This window comes from Cupressus sempervirens, chromosome 10 (assembly GCF_028749045.1).
Source record: "Cupressus sempervirens isolate cs-2001-9-10 chromosome 10, ASM2874904v1, whole genome shotgun sequence".
Lineage (NCBI taxonomy): Eukaryota > Viridiplantae > Streptophyta > Pinopsida > Cupressales > Cupressaceae > Cupressus > Cupressus sempervirens.
In genome coordinates this window covers 879,483,109-879,504,105 of record NC_143127.1, presented here as the reverse complement: position 1 = coordinate 879,504,105, position 20,997 = coordinate 879,483,109, and positions in this window count along the sequence as shown.

Below are 20,997 nucleotides of genomic sequence, written 5' to 3'. Positions count from 1 at the left end.
CTCATATTTTGCTATTAAAAAAGAATGCATGGTATTGCATGAATTTATGTTTATTGCCACATAACTCATGAGCAAGGTAGGATTTTACAAATGAAAGCCATTTTTCAAGTCACAATTAATTTTGGTCTATTAAAATAAAAGAATTGAATTATGAAGCTTAGCATAATAGAAAAATATTGGAATAAAACTAAAGTAGGTGTTATGTCATTCTAGAGTCAAAAATCTTTAAAATTAAATTGTAGAATGTTGATAGATAATGATTTAAACATTTTTTGGTCTTCACATCATCCATTCACATGCTTAACAATATTACATTATAGTGGTTAAACAATAATTTTAAGTTTACTTTGTTTTTAAATTTGACAAATTGAGATCAATCTCTAGAGATTACATTGAAATGAAGAGTTAGAGTCTATACATGAGACTACTAAGAACAACCACGAACATTCAATAAAAGAAAAGTTAAGTTTTTCAATTTTTCATTGATAACATAATCACATTACCCTCTATCATTTTTATTTTCAATTTTATTTTTTTCGATTTCTAGTAACAAATGAAGAAGTCAACATGGTTCTTTCTGTAGAATTGAAACATGAACAAAATTCAAAAAAAAATTTTATCGTAACTCTCTCTAAATAAGATTACAAAGTCCTGAATATAAAGAATTCATAGTAAGAAGAAAAAAAGAAAAAATAAAACTATATACACATGTATCTAGACATGATTAATTTGCAAGACAATAAAACTCTATCATGAATATATGTATATAGCACATTCTTATTTGCATAAAAAACTAAAATGCTAACTAAAAACTTCTTAAGGAAAAAAATCTATTTTTTCACCAGTATTAATTATCAACATACTACACCTTGATGTTGTGTGTTCTCACAATGTGATCATGCCTACTGTGCTCACAATTTGATCATTTCATCTCAAAGTGAAACTCTTCATTACTAGAGTCTAATAGACTCAAATATTACTTCTAGTAGAAGTCATTTAACTATTTATCAATTTCTCTCATTCATGAGATTTCACAAGGCTCTTTTTGTACTTCTTTCTCTAGTATAGAGAACACTCATAACACTTTCATGTGCCAATTAAACTAAGTATTCATCAACTACTTCACTCAAACATCACAACCTTGATCCACCACTGTCACTTTTGAAATGTTGACATTGAGGTTTGTACAACCTTTTCAATATATTTGTCACCTTCTACCAGAAAGATCCTTTGGTCCATCCATAATCAACCTACATACAATTTTTCATAGATTTTCCATCATTATTTCTATTCCAAATTGTCTTTTCACTCTGACTCTTCAACTCGAAAATTCTCATGGGTGAAGATCCCAACATCTATTTTATTTATGTTCTCTATGAAAATGAGAACATGTAGTACATTCATTAATTTGAATTGATTTTTTCAACCTACAACTCTAGCAACATCGAATTTCTCTATCTTGATGAATCCAAGGCCTTCAAATTTTGACCTCCAAATAGGCTTGATGGGATCTTTCATGCCTTGCCCATATTTTTCTAATCCACTTCTTTGAAATCCCATTTTGTGCCTAATTTTCAAGCCAATATTATTTTAAAAACATCCATTTCTATCATCATAACAATTTGTATTTTTACCTATAAATATTTGCTTACCATGATCTTTATACTCTTTACCAAAAGAAACTTTGATTGCATCATCCATATTAAATTGACATAGATCATTTTTATCACATGCAACAGCACCAAGTGATTTCCCTAACAGCAAATTTTCTTTTTCTTTTTATTTTTCTTACATTTTTACCTTCTCTTCTCAATCTCTATTTGTCTACTTAATGTCTTCCAATTCCTCCTCTAGATTATTATTTTGAAAAACTTTGTCATAAACATTATTTCTCAACCCCTAGTAGTTTCTAGAAACTTTGAATTTTTTTTTCCAAACTCATCAATTTATCATTCAAACAATCCTTCTTAGAAATCAAATTTATATTTTCTTTCTTTAGTTATTTTCTACCTTCCCCATTGAAACAAATTAAATTCTTAGGCAAATGTGTTACCTCTTTTGTGGGCAATATTCTTGAGCTCAACCAAAAAACTCCTTTACTCAAAATTAATTTCCAATCTTCCTTTCACACTAATCTTCGATCTTCCTTTTTGTCAATGCTACTCATGGTCTTTTCTCTTGATTTTATTGCATCTCTCTACTGAAAAAGATTGCAAACTCTTTGATATAAAGAATTCACAACCCAAAGGAAAAATGAGAAATAATCTAGATACACATGTGCTATGAAGAAGCTTAACCAAGAGGTTAAGAGAAATAAAAACTTCAAAAAGGACCAAATCCTAATTCTTACATAGATGTGGGAGAAGAAAAACATTGTGTGGATGGAGGAAGCTATGGGGTGGACTACATGGCTGGACACCCTTGATGATTTCCTCCATTAGTCGCTTAGATCTCTCTTTTGTATCTATGCATAGGAGTGTGATTTGTGGATATTGTGATACCCTTGTTGTCAGGGAGGGCCTCCTTTTTTTGTACATTTCTATATAATGGATATTTTTCTCCAGTGATCCCCTTATATATAATATTAAAATTTTTTTGACAAATTGTCCATGTGTAATAGATCTATTAGTGCACATTTAAATTGAATAATTGGAATTCATAACTTAGACAAAAAAAATTGATTTCCAATTTAGAATACCATATTAAAAATCACAATATGAAAAAAGAAAATTCACTTAATGATAAATCAACTAAATTAGGGCAGGGTGACAACATCAAAGAGAAATATTAACTTTTCTTGAACAACAAAAGAACCTATACAATCATAATATTAACATTTCTTGAACAATTGAAAAGTTTATAAAATCATATGTTAGTTTTTCTTGAACAATATAAGAACTTATACAATCATTTTAAGTCCTAGTATGAGGTCAAAATTTCTTTTAAAACTACAATCCTTTAGAGAATTACGTCCAATAGTTCATGGGTTCTCTAACAAGGAGGTGAATGAATGACTCATTGTGTTGTTTTGGCTTACTATTAGTAGTTATAAATATCTTGGAGATATTCAAATTTTTATTGAGATTTCCATGCAAAATTGCTAATAAACCATACAAATTGAAGGCACAATTGTTGTAAAACAAATGAACCCTTTTACTAAAACATTATTATTATTTTTATAGAAGTTGTAACAATGCACTATTGAAGAATGCTCATCTAATCATTTTATCGGAGGCATTATCTATCTGCCTACTATTATTATCATTGACACTAGAATGTGGGCAACGAGAAGAAAAACGAGGAGTGGAATCTTGCAAGTCATGGGCCTAAGGATTAGAATTTGACGGAGGGTGGTATGCGGTAGGGAACGTTGGCGTTGAGCGCCTCCACGACTCCGGGAAAGGTGGCGAGCTTGAAGCCAAGATATATCTTCCTCTCCCATCCTCTGCTTCCTTCACCGCCGCGTCCAGAGTGGAGGCGGAGTCTTCGAAGATACCATCCACAATCCCCTTCTCTACGGCCGTCTGCGCCTTCAGCTTGCTCTCCCCCAACACTACGTCGCGCAGGGCAGCGGGGCTGAGCTTGCTGCGAATCAGGGCCATCATACTCCTGGGGATGGGCAGGCCCATGTCGAGCTCCAACATGTAGAGCTCAGGGAAGGATGATGATGATGATGATGATGTCATGAGATGCAAATGTTCCATTTAAATACGGAAGCTACCAGTCTCTGGTTGGTAGGATTAAAGTGCAGTTACTCTTTTGGAGGTCTATTGCCAGTGGGCCAGGTATTTTGAATTGCTAAACCATTATGAAAGACTAAACATAACAATTAATAATCTCAGAGAGTATTTCCCATCTCTAACATAACGATTAATAAACTCATGGAGTATTGATACTGATTACAAAACATATGAAAATATGCGTTAGAAATGCGGGTGTAATCCCGAAATCTTAGTCATGCATCAAAAAATTGGAATCACGTTACCTCTGGCAATGTTTATTTCCCTCGCCTTAACTTATAAAGATTCCTTGACTCTATTATTTTATCACGCAATTCGCAAAATAATTTCAAAGAAAAGTATTTTTAAATGCAATTAAAATAATTATAGAAAATAATTAAAATTAAATATTTTTAAATTTATTAAAAGTCATTTACAATAACTATTTAAATTTTTTACATTTTAAATTGTATATAATAATATTGGATACTATAAAATTTGAATAATTAAAAAGATAGAGATAAGAGTTTTTTTTTTTTTTTTTGTTTTTTGTTTAATTAGAAAAACAAATCTCAATATAATAAAAGGACTCATTTCATATATGATAGGAATTGCTTTTGATTATGATTGGAATTTATTTTTAATTTTTAACTCATTAATAGATTTATAAAACTTAAACACAAATTATTTCTAATTTTATAATTAATATTTTTGTTTGATAACCATATTATTTTTCATTTCTTCTTATCATTTTCAATCTTATTTCTTAAAACATAGACATTATTATCTAGTCCTAAATTTTATTTAATTCTTATATTGTAACTTTAGTTTTTTTTTTTAAAATATAAATATAAAATTAAAACTTTTAACATATATTATGAATTTGACAAAGTTGTTAGAGTTAGTTATTGAATTTGATATAAAATATTCAGTCATTTAGCTCAATTAAGTTAGAACAGTTGAATTATAGGTTTCATTTCATAAATTTGTTCATTCAAAGGGAATCTTTAAAATAATCTCATATAAGTTAGATAACGATAGTCAAGGTCCTTTTTAGCTCATTAGATTCTCACACCAAGTATAAATGTGTAGCTTTTCATGTCTTTGTCTACATATTTTTTTTCACTCACCTTTTTCAAAACCTCTCTCTCTCTCCCTCCCTCCCATCTCTTCAATCTCTTTATATTCTTGTCTACCTATCTTTAAAAAAAAATTGTCACTTCTTCATTTAGACTTCCATTTTACAAGCGTAATCCTTTGCTAAATGGACCAATGTCAAAATGTATATATATATATATATATATATATATATATATATATATATATATATATTGTAAAATATTTTTCACATCTATTTTATAAATATAGCGACTTTCCCTCTCAAACTCTAAAATATCTACCTCGAGATCTTTGTAAATGATTAAACTATATGAACAAGTGTAAACCACATTCTAAATATAATCTGAAACCCCAATTTTTTAGTTTAATATGTGGTGAACACAAGGAAAACTACTAAAAGAATAGAGATAATATAGTTACCCCTTGTATGTTTGTGTAGTGATCATTTTTTAATGCAATAAATGACTGAGATTTGTTTGATCATCTTTCATTTTCTTGCATAAGTAAAACTTGGGCCAAACACTAGATTCGTCATGGCCTCTTCAATGTAAGCACAAAAAATACAATCAATATCCTTAGCTTACTCCCAACTACACAATTTAGTTTCAAAGCCTAGTATAGTTTCAAAACCATAACCATCTCTTTTCCTAAGATCAGCTTATGGTCCCTATTTAACTATTGATGACATATATAAATTTTTGGAGGATATTTTATGTAACCAATTTTTCAAAAGTAGTATTCTATAAATATTAATTATTAGTTCTCTTAAATAAACATAATTAATACACCATTGTGTATTATAAATACAAAAGAAATTGTCATAAATATATTGAAATAAACATAAATAAACATTTTTTTCCTTGAATTATGTGTAGAGTTTCTACAAAAGAATCATAAGTATAATGTAGGCTAATTTTGAAATATTTTAATTAAAAGACTAAAATTTCCAAAATCAATGTTCATCATTAAGAAAAGAAGCAATTAATGGGTGGTGAACTAGAGTACAATCAAAACTCTAGACACTAATAGAGAACAATACCAATTCAAAAATTAAATCTCCCTCTATCAAATAAAAAGGTCTATGAGTGACTAACCTACAAGCCATGCTTAAAACATTCAATGAAAGACTTGGGACTAGGTCCAAAATAAATGTTGAATACATATTTCTTTTAGACTTAACTGTGAATACAAATTAAAAAGTTGATAGAAAATAATTTGAAAGAAGCACATATTTAAATTGTCTAATTTCCACCATAAGCCAACAACTATGAGAAGACGATATTTTGAATGTAAATAAAAACTATTGATCGACAATTCAATAAGAATGTAAGTGTACTATAACAATGCCATAATAATGTATAGTTACAAACATAGATGTGAAAGACCCAAGTTTGCCTTAAGCACACTTAGAGTTACTTAAACACCTCCCTCTGCAGTCACCGTTTTTTTTTTAATACAACATATTTACTGATAAAATGTTAAAGTTCAAACACCTTGTAAATCATGATAGATGGAGGGTTTCCAATATCATGTGCTCATCAAATATGTTTACTCTACACAAAAGGTAATTTCAAAAGTGGAAAATGACTTGACATGCAATTTGGAATCGTATTTAACTTATTTGGGGCTAGCCAATTGAAATAGTAAGATCCCACTTAGTAACCTATGATTATTAGTTTCTTGTTCAAATATTTCTTATAAATGTATGGTATAATAAGAAAATTCAGTAAGTACACTAGCATTGATATATTTATATTTTCAAATTTGTGGGCAATTTTTGAAAGCTTGGGATTCTTTGATTATAAAATCTACCATATTTCTCTATCATTTTAGCACTTAATTGTCTATATTTTATAGGTTATGTGGATGAACTTATGTATAATATCAATAATTCTCTAAACAAGGAATTGATTGATGTAAATAACAAACAAAGACAAGTAAGAAGAGAACATGATAAAAAAATTTAATTTAATCTTAGGGTTTCATTTCTCTATTGTGTTTCTCCTAATGAGATACCATTTTCCTCTTGAAGGCTACTGCAAGGGATATATTAGGGATAAAAATGGGGAAGCAAGGAAATAAAATTACTCCCTCTATTTTAGGCTTTAGTGTTAAAATTAAAACCCACATAATGAAGGGTTTGATTTACAGATGTTCAAAATTTTTATCTTCCTTTTAACTCTAGATTATGAGACTAACTAATTGTTTATTATTATGGCTTACTTTTTCCTTGTGATGTTTTAGCTCATTGATATTTTACCTTATCAATTTTTTCAATGAGGATGCTTAGATTAAAATTGCAAGCCCACAGGTTGTAACCACATGTGAGAAACCTACCATCCTCCTTGGTATTGAGGTTTAATGTAAATAGTTCACCAATTTTTCTTTTCCTGTCTTCTAAGGTTATTGTTTGGGTTCCTACTTGTATATTGTTCTTTATTTCAAATTAGAAGAAAATTGAAGCTAAAAGACAAGTTTAGTTTGTAGAGATGTTTTGAAAAGTAAAAGTCTTCAAACAAGTTTAGCCAAAATTCATATCCCCTTCCACCCTGCCAAAAAAAATTAAAAAAATTAGGACCACATATGATTTGAGTGAGTGATTGATAAACCCAAAAGTTGTCAAAAATATGAAAAACTAAATCTTTACTATCATCCTCCAAAAATACATTTCTCCATCATATAAATTAATTATTATTTTTTAAAACTAAAACTTAATTTAAAATAAGATTAATTGAAAAAATTCTAATGATGAATAAATTTCAATTCATTCTTCATTTCAAATTGTGTACTTAACTACTAATCTTAAACACAATTTTTCTATATCCTAAGAAAACTATTTATAAAAGCATTTTTAACTTTCGAACCATTCTTTAGCTTAAAAGGTATTATTCAAAAACCTTTTTTCTTATCTTTTTACTTATAAATTTTTTTGTGGACATGTTGAAGTTTCTTTTTGTGATCAATAAATGGCCAAAGCCTTGTATTATAATGGGTAGGAAAGAATAGGGTAAGAAAATTTGCACCCTTGATCGAGATTGAAATCATATATTATACAGATTAAAAGGGGCAAACCCCTATTTACATCATCTCATTTAATTTACATAAAAGTATTTTAATCAAAATACTCTTTTGAGAATATGAGTAAAAAGGAAACTCTTCCTCATAGCTAATTTTTTCCTTAATAAAGATGTCTTTACCCATTCTAAGATGATGCATATCATCCCATGATGATAGTACTTGATCAGGGTCAAATGGAGAATGATAAAGCATAATTTCCTTTTTTCCTCTAATTTGTTTGGAATCATTTGCAGATATTGTTTAACATATACTGTTGCAGAAATTATCACTCATGCTTCCTGAACCTTTGTTTACTAAGTCTGAAATTAGTTTAGCTACATCTCACTTGATGTTTATATTTGATTGTATACTATTCTACCTTGTATCTTATTAAAAAAAAAATTCTTACGACCTACTGACTATTCGATGCTTTCTTTAATCATTTGGATTTATCTTTAGGATAAAGTCAAAGTTAATTTTGCTAATAAGAATCAGGTTTACATTATTTAGTTTGTTTAAGAAGCCTATTTAATTTCTAGTCAAATTACTTCTAATTATAGATTAAGATATTTTCACCATCACCATCCTTATTTGCTAGCTGATATGCCCCTTGATTAGGTTCCCAGAATATATGTAGAATCTAAAAACCTTTGAAGAGATCTAGGAGATTAATTACTTCTTCCAATTTTAAATTTAAAACCTAATTTGGAGTCCCCCATTTTCTAACAGCATTTAAGACAATCTGTGAATCTCCTTCAATAATGAGTTTTAATATACTAAGATTTAAGCACATTTGTAGACCTTCTTCAAGGGCTTCTAGTTCAATGAGATTGTTATTGGTTGATCTTATAAATTTGTTACTTTTTGCTCTCCAATTGCCAAAATTATTATGAATGATGCATCCTATTCCTATGGTAGTAAGATTTCCTCTTGATGCTCCATCAAAATTTAGTTTTCTCCAACCAATGGGTGGTGGAATCCATATATATTTTTCTCTTACCTCTTTATTCTTTTTCTTTTATACATAATTAGGGGATTAATTAGGTTTCCAACTCTTTTTCATTAAACCATCTTATTTTGAAAATGATCCTTCCTCTTTTTGGGTTTTCCTAAGGCAAGAGTTTAAGGTTTCACCAATACAAGCCTCAATTTTATTAATAATCTCACCTACGCACATAGCCTGATCATGAAATATTCTTCTGTTCCTTCCTTTCCAAACTTCCCAAACAAGGATAGATGGGAAAATATTTCATAGTTTGCTATATATACAAATACTATTATCAGTTGGCCAGCCCCTAAGGAGATCATCTAGTGATTTTGGCAAAGGAGTTGTCCATCCCAGCATTTGTCCGAGCCAGTCCTAATAGTATTTTGTATATGGAAATTTATATAAGAGTCAATTAGAATATTGACTATCTTGCTTACATAGAACACATCTTCATGGTCCCTCAATGCCAATCTTCCTAAGTTTATCCACTATTAAAATCCTCTTTTGGGAGGTTATCCACACAAAGAAGCTTTCCTTTGGGAAGTAGGATGAATCCCAATATAGTTTAAGGGGGATAATCAATTCTTCCCACCTTTGGGATTTGGTGATTACTCTATATCCATTTTTAACATTATACCTGCCACCTTTTGATGCTACCCATATGAGTATATAATTTATCTATAACTGCTTTATTTTCCTCTTATGGATGATTTTTTCATAAACCTTTTTTTACTATTGGTTCTAAGTCAATATTGTCCAAAGATTTCCATTCCCAACTTATACTACCATTATTATCTTTTTTAGTTTTGTAATTGCTAACCTTACACCTCCAGAGTTTAACTAATTGCTCTTTAAGGATGGCTGAAATTACCATGCTATCAACTAGGGGGTGACAAACCCATTAATCCTCCTAGAAGAGAGCTTCAAAACCATTACCAACATTCCACATGAAATATTTACTAATAAGGGCTCTTCATTTTACTATAAAATTCTAGCTTTTCAATCCATTAGGAAGGACCCTCATTCCAAACAAGGAGTAGAGATCGGTTACATTTAGGTATTTGTTTTACATAATTTTAGCCCATTTTTAAAATCTCTTTCAGGAAAAATTTACCATGCTAGTTTAGCCCCTAAAGCTTCATTTTTCCAACTTAATTTTTTGATACCCAAGCCTCCTACTTCCTTTGGTTTACATAATTTTTCCCATTTTATAAGAGCCAATTTTTTATGCCTGTTAGTATCATTCCAAAGAAAGCTTCTAAGTTATAATTCAAGCTTCTTAATTATACTTTTAGATTGAGGTAAGTAGGAAAGGAGGTGTTGGAAATATTCAAGACTATACTAGGTTATTGAGAGGGGAGGGATGAATTAGTAACCATAAAAATTTATCCTATTCTGATCTTAGTTACAATAATCTAGTAATCATTTACTCCATGAAATAAAATCTAACTGCATGTATGAGAAACTAAAAATAAAACATTCATGACACATGAACATAATAATTTGGTGACCCAAAAACCTTCCAAATAGAAAGTAAAACTAGGGTGGGGATGATACCCACAAAACTTTAGTACTGCAGCATAAAGTTGGCCTACTAAGGCTTACAATGATCACTTCTAATGATCTTTCCTATTAGGAGCAATTAAGACTACTAGGTCCAGCTTGTTAGAGGTTTTACAAAAATACAATGAAGTATGCACTTGGTAAAGAGACTTAAAGAAAAGACTGTTAAGTCTACCCTATTAAAGGATTTGAAGCTGATTCACCTGTTAGGATGAAACAATAGATCTTTGACTTACAATTGAATTGCTGATTGAGATGTTGAAGTGTTGATCACCTCTATGTGATAGATGTAACTTTGTTGCTCTTGATATGACCTTGCAATATACTTTTCTTCTGCTACTGATTCACATTCATATGCTTTTCATTATCTTATATTAAATCATTTTACTTGGGTATGATATAATACATTACATGTATACCAATCCAATTCACAAAATAACAAGGTTGGCCAATATGCAAGTTAACAACAATATTACAAAGTTAGCTAAAATGAGGACACTCGAGTTTTGAAGACAAACTTGGTCAACTTCTAATACACAACATCCACTGTCATTACTCAACATCATCATGCATTCAATAGAAGTGGAGGCTTAGTCTATAATAATCATCTCAAAGGTAGTCTCAAACTTAGTCTACATTGGTGACTCAGTAGATACTATGCAACTTAGTAGAAACTAAGTTACTCGTTTACCATCACTACACTTAGTAAACACTATTCATCTCATCACTCAGTTAACACTAACTTTGCTTCACATGAATTGGTAGCTCAGTAGAAACTATGAAGCTTGGTAACCACATAACTACTCAATAAAACTATAAAACTTCACAATGCCTGAATTTACTCGGTAACCACTAGAATGCTCAGTAGGAACTGTGAAGCTTGGTAACCACTGAATTACATGGCAAAGATTGAACTGCTTGGGAAACACTGATGATTTTTCAAAGTGCTCAGTAACCATACAAAATCTGAATAAGTGTTGTCACTAATAACAAAGTTGACCTAATGTCAATAATCTCCCCCTTTGGCACTAGGCACAAGAACACTTATCAGCCAAAACTTATGTACAGTGATATTGGATCGGTATTGGAATACTAATTTTTTGAGATTTTGCAAAAATTTTCTTTGTAATTCTATTTTATATATATATATATATATATATATATATATATATATATATCTTCCCCATACAATGTGTATCTCTTAGTATGGTATCTTTCTCTCATGATATATACAAATATCTCTCCTCCTTAACCATATACATGTCTCTCCCCCTTTTTGACAATAATGCCAAAGATTTATAAGAGTTAAGGTCTTGTCCCAGTTATCTTGCAAAACTTTGCAGGTTGTAAGAGCAACTTGTACTTCTGTAGAAAGTTTTATCATGTGGTCTACAACTATGAAGTTATTGTCATGGATCAATGTTTTGGAATAAGCAATGTGCTTCTACATTGTATCCATAATCAGAAGAATCATATTCTAGATTTCTATGAGTGTAGACCAGATCCTTGCTTCCTCTCTCAATAATTTTTCCTACATATCTGATAAGAATTTAATCTTCATATGTTGTGCAGAGCTTGAACTAGGGTTAAGTTTCAACTGCTTTGCACTAGCATTCATATCTTCATCAATCTTATTCAATTTGCTCTTTATTTCCTTAGTATAACTGGTAACATCACATAACTGTTCAAAAAGAGATGTCACATTTGTGTAAGAAGTTTCAAGATTTGTCAAAATTGTAGAAAGTTCTACTTGTAGGATAGCAATTTGCTGAGCAATGTGCTCAAGCACTTTGTTATCAAACTTCTTTTCTACTTTATCCATTAACTTATCTTGGCCATTGAAATCTTCATTGAATTTTCTAACTGTCTCTTCCAATTGCAAAAAAAAATGTTGAGAAGAATCAATTTCAACATCTATAGCCCCAGCCAAGATATTCTTGGCACTTTCAATGATTATATATTCTTTATCTCTTTCTTCTCTTAATTGCTTCTACTTGGCTTTTAGTTGGAGAAGCTGACTAACTAATCTCATTTGATCTACAATGGAAATGTCAAAATCCAATTTGGGAATTTCAATATCCTCATCCAAATCTATATCTATTTCCTTTCTACTAATCAAAAGTCATGGATGATTCTTTGGCTCAACTGTCTTTGAAGATAATGCATTAGGATTTGGAATATAAACAATAGTGGAAATAGTAGGACTAGCAATGAAAATTTATAGAGTACCTACTACTGGAATACATACTGGACTACTTACAAAATCTAAAACTAATGTATTTGCCAAGATTCCTAAAATTGAGGTATTCACAAGTCAAGTAATAACAGAAGTATTTATAGTTGAAGCACTTACTAGAGCATGTACAACTAAAATATTCAAAACTAAAGAATCCAAAACTGTATTTACTACTAAAGAACTTAGAATTGTGGAACACTCTGTATTCACTATTGTGGCTAGCTCGATAACTAAAGGATTCTATAGCTTGGTGGATGAAGTGGTAGACACTTCTATATTTGATGTGTTAAGCTAAGAGGTAGCAGGGAGTGATTGGACATTTGATGTATCAATGGTTGTCACAATCAGATTTGTTGAGACTAGCTCCACACTTGATGATGTTGTAGTTTTTGTTGGAGAGTGAGGAAGGGAGGCTATGATAGCTGCAACTATCTTGACTGGGCTAGTCTCTTCTTCTTCTTGCCCAACTTCCTCTTCAGGTTCTTTCTCTTTTTCTTCTTCATCATCCTTCATCATCCTGATATTCTTTAGCATCAATTGTAACACATGGAGTGGATTCTTCTTCATTTTCTTTATCACTATCATCATCCTTGACTTCTACTGGAGATTCACTCTATTTATGCAAGTGATAAACATTCTTCCACATATATGTAGAATTCTTTACTACATGCTCTATATCTTTTAACAAAATCAAACAAGTATTGAATCTAAGAGTCATCTTTTCCTCATTTTTCTTCATAGACTCTTTTACCTTAGGATTACTAATGCTTGGTTATAATTACCTTAGGGTTTGTTCATAAATATCTTTGGCTATTTGCATGGTTGATTCCCATCTTGGCTGCAATCTCTCTAATAGATCTTTAGAGATCTGACAGGCTATGCGAATGAGGGAATACTTCTATTTTCCCATCTTGGTTAACACCAATTCCTCAATCCGTTGTTTCTCAACCTCTATCCTGGTATCATACTTCAATGCTTTGAAGTTGGTTATACATGCACCTACTTCCAATTTCTTTAGCCTTTCTTGGAAGGTGGGAGGAGGCTTGCCAACAATTCCTCAGTCTGTTGTTTCTCTTCTTGTATCATGGTATCATACTTCAACACTTTGAAGTTGGTTATACCTACACCTACTTCCAATTTCTTTAGCCTTTCTTGGAAGGTGAGAGGAGGTTTACTAAACACAACTTCACTACCCTTCTTCCGTGATCTTCTGGTAAATATTGCAATGGATGGCTTGGGCAACGTGGTGATAATCATCTTGCCTTTCTTCTTCCTTCGCTCTTCTTCATTTTTAGATCCCTCACCATTTTTAGATTCTTCCACCTCTTCTCCTTTTTCTTTGATAATCATAAGAGGGGTACTTTCTATTTTCAACTTTGATAGCCTCCTCTTACTTTTGTTCATTGCCTATAGAATCTTGATCTGAAGTTCAATTCTTGCTTTAGCCTCATCATAAGTTCAAAAGAGAGGTGCCTTTGGATCTATAGGCACATTTACCAAAGCTTCAATAATTTTTGTTTCCTCATCATTGTTAACCTCATATTGAAGAGGTTTTATCCACAAAATTCTGGGCCTTTTGCCTGGATGTATACTTTATCACTATCAACCATAAAACAAACATCATCCTTATAATCTTCATCCAGCTTTTTGGGTATTCTAAATTTGTTATTCATATTTTCTTTGAGAGTTTCAAAATAACTATCCATGATACTATCAAAGTTTTCACCCATTTCAATGATAAACTCATTGATTTGATGTAAAACTGGTGTGTCTTTTCTCCATACAACTATTCCTTTAGAGGGGAAATTTTTTTGAACATAGAAGAACAAACATGTCAACAATGAACCAAATCTTTCATGTTCTAATGCTTTCCATATTTTTGTTCAACTGCTTCAATAACAAATCTACTAAGTCATATGACAAATTCTTCTTTATGACCTTATAAGCTAAGTCAACTACTTCACATGACACACTATTGAGTCGACTTGAGCTATAAATCTTGTGTCCTATCACTGTAATACCCCAAAATTGGCTCATTTCCATTATACCAATTCTGGTCTATTCCTGATAATTTCAAAGTCCTATTCTAATAGGCAATTCTCATTCTGCTATTCGCTACTTGACTTAATTGTCTGATGCAAAAAACCTAAATCTGCATTCATCATGCTTATTATTTAATTCCTATAGTATTTACTCGTATTAGTCACATTAAACCGATTGATTAAATATTTAATTTAATTATTAAGTATTTATACTTTAATTAAATTATAATTATATCCTAAGGCTAATGTACTATAGAATTAAATTTATTTAATTTAATAAATACGCCTATCTTAATTAATTAAATGTAATTATTTAATTAAATGGGAAATGTATTTCTAATTAATTAAAAGAAATTATTTAATTAAATGGAGTACTTACTTCTAAATAATTAAACAAAGTTATTTAATTAAATGGGAAGACATTCCTAATTAATTAAATGAAGTTATTTAATTAAACAAAAGTGTCTCTAATTAATTAAAGATTATTTAATTAAATAGAAAAAGTAATTATGAGAGCATATTTCATTTTATTAAATTAAATATCTCAACAAAATCTCTCTTCAGTTCAAAAAGGGGAATTTCCAGTTCACTATTGATCAAAAATGAGTTAACGTAGTTAACTCCTTATTTATCTCAAATTAAGTCTGTTAACTCCCTTTAATTTGGGAATCTCCCTTTATGACTGAAACTCATCTTCAATCCTGACCATTGATCTGAATCAATCTCAACTGTTGATGGATTCCAAGAAACTCTATTTAAGAGACCCTCATCTCTTCATTTGGGAGAGGATGAATTGATTTGCTATCGAATTGCTATTGAAATTCATGCTCATATTTACTTACATTTCTTGCATACATTCTCATTTTTAGTTTAATCTCATTTTAGTTTAATCATGCATATGCTTAATCTAGTTTGCTTCATTTGTTCTTAGATTACATTGCATCTTTCATTGCTTAGATTAATCTGTATACTCATTCTTAGCTTAATTCCATTGTCAAATCCTTCGTTCTTAGAGGGTCTGGTTGCCTACACCTTGATTCTGAGGATATTAACAGGAAAAATCCCTTTAGATAGAAGGCAACAAGTCACTTTGCAGGGCAAATTTTGGATGAACAATTCAATGTTCATTCTACGATGAATCCGCAAATAAGGACCGTGTTGAAGTGTGTGTATTAGCATAGGCCGCATTTTCACGCATACATTTTTGGCGCCCACCGTGGGGCCTGAAAATCAATTTTTCTAGCCTCTTTCTATTTTTTTAAATCATTTTTTTTGTTCTTTGTCCGTATTGTTCTGTATAGGTTCGAATCTTCACGCAAAACTGCTCATTTTCGCGCGAGGATCTAGAATCTTCACGCGAAGATTCTTTCTGCATCGCGCGATAAAGTTCTTTGGTGCGCGAATCTTCGCGTGAGACCTATTTTTTCGCCCGAGCTGAGTTTAATTTTGCGTGAGCCAAATTTAATCTCACGCGAGCTGAATTTGATTTCGCGCGGGCTATAAAACTTCTTCGCGCGGACTATCAGGAATTTCGCGTGAAACTCTGCTGACAGAGGAAATTTATTTTGCATTGATTTGCGTGTTTTCTGATTTTTCTACTGACTGTTCGTAGTTTCTAGTGTTTCTGTGTTTTTTTTATTTTTTTGAACAGCATAGCAGCGGTTTGTGGAATAATGGGAAAGGCATGCTAAAGTTGTCAGAAACAGGTAAAAATCTACTATGCGCATTGCGAGGATCACCAGGTAATCTTCATCAGCTGATAACATTTTATTTGGATCTAAAACAAACATCTTTCGTGTTGAGCTTGTGTGTTTCCTTCTATACTTCCATTTTACAACACATGCATAAACTCATACTAGGGTGTGATCTCTGTTAGTATTCATTTAGCAGGCTTAGTCTTTAGTGACAGATCTGATTAGCTATCTTGGGTTATTGGACTCGCTAATCTGTCAGCCCCTCGTTCCACCCTGTGGTTGCAAGCTCAGCACCTCGTTAAATAGGGGAGGGGTCTACAGGACATAAGTGTTAAAGGCTCCACAAGGCAACCCTTTTGTGCTTTTTAGAGCTCACTAATTTCTAAGTTGTGGACTCGTTTTGGCTTGTGTGAGGGGTTAAATGTTCCACATCTTTGGACTCACCTCACATTAGTTAAAGTGTTAAGTGTACCACCTTGTGCTTTTTGATTACTTTTAGATAGATTTTCTTTCGGGAATTAACATCTGTACACACATAGTAATTAAGTCCCCATGAACACTATTCGTGGTTCTTGAGGGAGAGGGTTCCTAGTGAAACTCCTCTCTAAGATGGATTCCTTATGGGTGGGGAGGATACTTTGAGCATCTCGTAGATAGATGAATCTTTGACTTGTTGATTAAGGCATCCTTTCTCCGGAGAGGTTGATAGATCACAGGAAGATGATATCATAGATCTTTAAGGGATAATCTTAGTCTAAGGTGTCGGATTAATCTGTTTGCTTTGATTGGGCTAAAGGTGAAAAGGTGTCAGAACCTTGAATCTGGAAGCTAAGTCCCCTTGTGGTATACTATTGTGAGTTGGTCACCTTTAGAGAGGGTTAACCATAGCAGACAATCCCTCTACAGGGAAAACTGTGATGACGGAACCTCAAGCGGTAATAGCCATTTTCACCATGGTAGTGACAACCGCTATATAAATTTCCTTGTGGAAGAAATCTCCACGGGTGTGGTTCATTGTGGGTTTTCAGATCTCCCTAGCAGCTCTTGAAGATTAAGTTCTCAGACTGTGTCAAAAACTCGGTGCACCAGGATTGGAGGTCACCCCTATGAGCCATAAAAGTTGCAGAGTCAAACCATTATTAAATACCTTAGAGAAGCCAACTTTTATTTTTCTAAGGAATGTGTGTGATGATTGCAAAACTCTTTGAAAATGTACAAAAATAGCTCTCTTAGGGATTAACACAAACTAAGTCACTTGATTGTTCATGTGCAAGGTTGCTTTTGCCCTTGCTCATTGTTTTCAGATGTGCTTGAAATCACTTGCTTACTGTTCTACATGCCTGCTTATCTGCCTGGTTATTGGATCGATCAAAAATATTGTAAAAATTAGTCGCTGTTGTGAAACTGTTATGTCCTTTCGTGAGAAATCATTTTGGTCTCGCACAAAATCATTTTTCTCTCGCGCGAAATCATTTGGCTCTCGCGCAAAGCCATTTTGCCCTTGCGCGAAATTAAAGTTCTGTTGTGCATCTTCACGCGATCCAAAAACATTCTCACGCGAAATTAAAAACTATTACTGATCTTTGCGCAAGACAGAAACATCTGCGTGAAATTTTGTATCAACATTTACAATCTAGGTCTGGTTTAGCTATCTGCGGCCTGCACGCTATCCTTTTTTGTGTCTGTTTATCGCTCTCTGTTTGCAAACAGTCCTGGAATAGTGACACTTTGCTTAATTGAAAACTTGTGTCTTATACCTTGACTAGTCTCGTCTCATACGTCCTCGTCTTAATGCTTGTCATACTTTGTGCTGTAGTGGTCATAATCTCTGGCTGTTCTAGCCTTTAAATCAGACCATTTGTGCCTTAGTGAACAACATTCTTGTTACTATCTTGTCCTTTTTGAGACTTAGTCTTAGTATAGTCCTTGTCTAGGTTATAGCTTCTTGTCCTTGCCTATGACTGTCACAACCAGAAGCGGCAACATGTTTTATCCTGATAACATTAGACATGGTCGTGCTAGGGGTTGTAATCGTAGCAAAGGTAGCTTACCTTTCGCTACACAATCTATATCCAGTTTGGCTAGTGAGGCGTCTTCATGGTCTTCCTCACCTGCAAGGTCATCTCAAGATCAACGAACATTTTCTAATTTGCAACAAATTGGGAATCTTTTTTACCAAAAGGATACTAAGACAGGTAGGAGTCCTACATTCTCAAACACAATGTATGACCCTTTCTCCATGGACCCTTTTCAAACACAACATATGGAAACTGAACAAGTTCCTATAATGACTAATCGTGAACCTGAACGGGGTAGCCATAGTCGATATCAAGAACAACCTAGGGATGACAAGGAGAAAGAGAAAGAAAATGAAACTGATGAAGAAAAAGAAGAGCTGGAAATCCTTCCTGAACACATAGCAAGATGTCGAAGAGACAAAAACTTTCAAAAGGTCATGGGAATCCTAATCAACAAAGAGAAAGAAAAGTACTTTCTCAAACTCGCCCAAGAGGGAGCTAAACTGCCCACACATTTCGATGTAGAGACCATTATCACACGTCAAGAAGAAATTGAGACCACTAAACTCAAAAAACAACTGAAAATTATGCAAGACCAATTGGCTCAGATGATGCATGAGAAAGAGAAACCCAAAAAGACATACACATTGGACGCTCTTTGTTCATTTCCATTTGACAAAAGTATAAACATGTCACCTTTCCCAAGAGGTGTAGAACTACCCAAATATGACAAGTACTTTAGTACTACTGATCCCCAAGATCACTTGCGGGAATTTGGTGCTTTGTCTATGGAGTTTATACACAATCAAACGTACCTCATGCGTTTATTCCCTAGAAGCCTAGGTGGTCAAGCTTTGGAGTGGTTTTCACATTTACCTCCTGGTATCAAGACGTTTGACGAAATTGCTAATTCATTTGTTTAGCAATATTCTCATAACATTCAACATCCTGTAAATATTCGAGATCTATGCAACCTTAAACAGAAGGTTGGTGAGCCTTTTCTCACTTTCCTCCAGCGGTGGAGACAGCTTTATACTAAGTACTCCCATAAAATCCCAGAAACGGAGAAGCTCGACATTTTCATCGATAACCTCTTACCTGATTTCAGGTATAGAGTCCAACTACAAGGTCCGCATACCTTTGAAGACATGATTACACAGGCTATCCGTATCAAAGAATTTATGGTCAAGAAAGGTGAGCTCACTCTTCAGAGAGACTCAAAACAAGGTTCCACTTCCAACAAGGATAAAACCAAACATGTCAACAAGAACTGAGAAATTTTACATGATGGGGTTGTTGATAATGTCACACCAAAACTTGCTAAAGCAGCATTTAATCTCACAGACTGCTTCAAAGTGGCCCAAAGTGCTGAGAAGCCTCCTCCTGACAATAAAACATTTGGGAATAAACCGAGAAACTCATGGGTAGCACGACCCAAGCAAGAGTATACGCCTTTAGGAGAACCTTTGGATGTGGTTTAAAAAACATTGCTACAACACAAGCTTATCTCACCAATGGATAACCCTTGTCCCTATGATCCACAACCACGTCCACCATGGTGGAATGAGACCTCATTTTGTGAGTATCACCAAAAAAAGGGACATAAAACCATCAACTGTATAAACTTACGTCATAAAGCCCAGGACATGATTGATGTTGGTGAACTTGTGGTAGATGGACATAACAAAAACTCGGACAACAAGGCGTTCAAAGAGCCTTTCCCACCTTATGAAAAAGGAGAGACTTTGAAAACAGAACCCTACAATAAGGTCAACTATACGTATTCCAATGATGACAATGTCATTCACATGGTTGAACCTGTAGATTTTGAATACTGCGACGTTATTACCATAGAGAGGAAGCAAAATAACAATAAACCCAAGACACCATTTGTCTTGAGAGGCCCTACTTCCAATAACATGGATAATACGTCTTCGCAACATTGTGCTAATGTTGTTACTCGCTCTCATGCAAAATTGGTGCTCAAAGGCCCTACACCTCCTACTTCAAATCTCGAACAACACAAGGACAAAGCCCTTTCTGGTCCATCCTATAAAGGTAAAAAACACACGATGAACTTGACTGCAACCAGTTATAGTGTTCTAGATCAATTGAAATGAACCAATGCTCACATTTCTGTATTTGAGCTGCTTAAAATCTCGCCCGCTTATAGGCAAATTCTGGACAAAGCCCTCACTGAGGCAAACGTTCCTCAGGATCTTGATCTTGAATGATTTCAATCCATGGTAGGTCACCTGAGCTCACCTCATCTTATGACCTTCTCCGAGGAGGATGACAACTCACTGAATCACCCACACAATCAACCTCTACACATTAAGGTTATGATCCACCAGACACGTGTTCGTCGGGTACTCATTGACAATGGTGTTGGCCTAAATATTGTTTCTGTGGCTCTACTTAGACAATTGGGTTATTCTGATGAATCTATTGATCCTCGATGAAAGATCACTATTAAAGCATACGATGAAGTAGAACGAAAGTCACTAGGTCTTGTGACTTTACCAATTCGCGTCGGTCCTGTCGAAAGGGATGTCACCTGT